We start from the raw sequence: 1,367 nt of genomic DNA on the forward strand, positions 1-1,367 counted from the left end.
ATATTATGTGTGTGTGTGTGTGTGTGTGTGTGTGTGTGTGTGTGTGTGTGTGTGTGTGTGTGTGTGTGTGTGTGTGTGTTCCTTCATCTGAACTGCCAAGATCATCATCTGGCATGCGCTGCTCGCCAAACTTTTATTGTTCTTGTAATGCATATTCAGGAACTCTTTTCTTTGTTTCCACAGTTTATGTGTGCTGTTTATCTTCAGTGAAGTGATGAAGTGTCTTGAAGCATTTTGTTTTAAAAGCAGTTTCTCTGTGAGATCAGTTAATGTCACAAAGCTGGATACAAACTGATTTTCTGATGCAGCTCACAGGACAGAGATGCTACAAACATCTGCTCACATCAGGCCACCCATCTAGTGCTGTGCAATACTGCAAATTTTGGTATTGATCCGACACCAAGTAAATACAGGGCCAGTATCGCTGATACCAATATTGATACTTTTAACCTATAAAAGCAGCTTATGTGGGGGATAGCAGCGTATCATGATTTATGAGGTGAATCGTCATCACTTTGCCTAATTCTGAGCACATTTGAATGACCACTGTGATGTGACTGTGATTTTTAGTTTCCACAATAATTAACATGACATAACACACCTTTCAGTTTATCATGTATAGTGCATCTCGCTTATTTTGGAGATCTGAAATGTAAATGTGCGTCTCTCTAAAGCACCTTGGGTCAGCTTCTGTAGATTAAATGTGCTGTATATGCTATAAATAAAATAGACGAGACAGTCGTGGTTCAGACATTGGGGTGGCAGTCAGGAGGTGGAGTGGGTCACCTACTGATCAAAAGGTCGGTGGTTTGATCATGACATCCAAAATGTCCTTGGGCAAGATACTAACTGCAAGTTGCTCTCTAATGCATCCATCAGGGTATGAATGTGTGTGAATGATGGGTAGAAAGCAATGGATGATGGGGTATGTTGTATAAAGCGCTTTAAGTGCTCCAGGAGAGTAGAAAAGCACTATATAGAAGCTAAGTATCGATGCTATTGGGCTAGTATTGATTTAATTCCTATACCAGCACTGGTATAAATACTCTCAGTATTTGGATCAATCCACTTATACATATTACACTTATTCCTATGCTTAGGTGGAGCTGATGGTGGTGTCTGGTTGTCAGTAAGGTTATGCAAGCACCACTTTGGTGCAAATGTGAAGAATGGACAAGGAAGAAACTTGATCAAGGAGAAATGTCTGTATGAAGAAAATACCAAACAGTCAGGTTTTGTCCAGAAAAAATCCCCCTGACATTTACTGACCATAAAAATCCATCACCTTCAGATCTCCACACACAGAAATGGTGTGTGTGTGTGTGTGTGTGTGTGTGTGTGTGTGTGTGTGTGTGTGTGTGTGTGTG

This window comes from Rhamphochromis longiceps, linkage group LG8 (genome assembly GCF_057381845.1).
Source record: "Rhamphochromis longiceps isolate RC_006_pf linkage group LG8, R_longiceps_female_GT1.1, whole genome shotgun sequence".
Lineage (NCBI taxonomy): Eukaryota > Metazoa > Chordata > Actinopteri > Cichliformes > Cichlidae > Rhamphochromis > Rhamphochromis longiceps.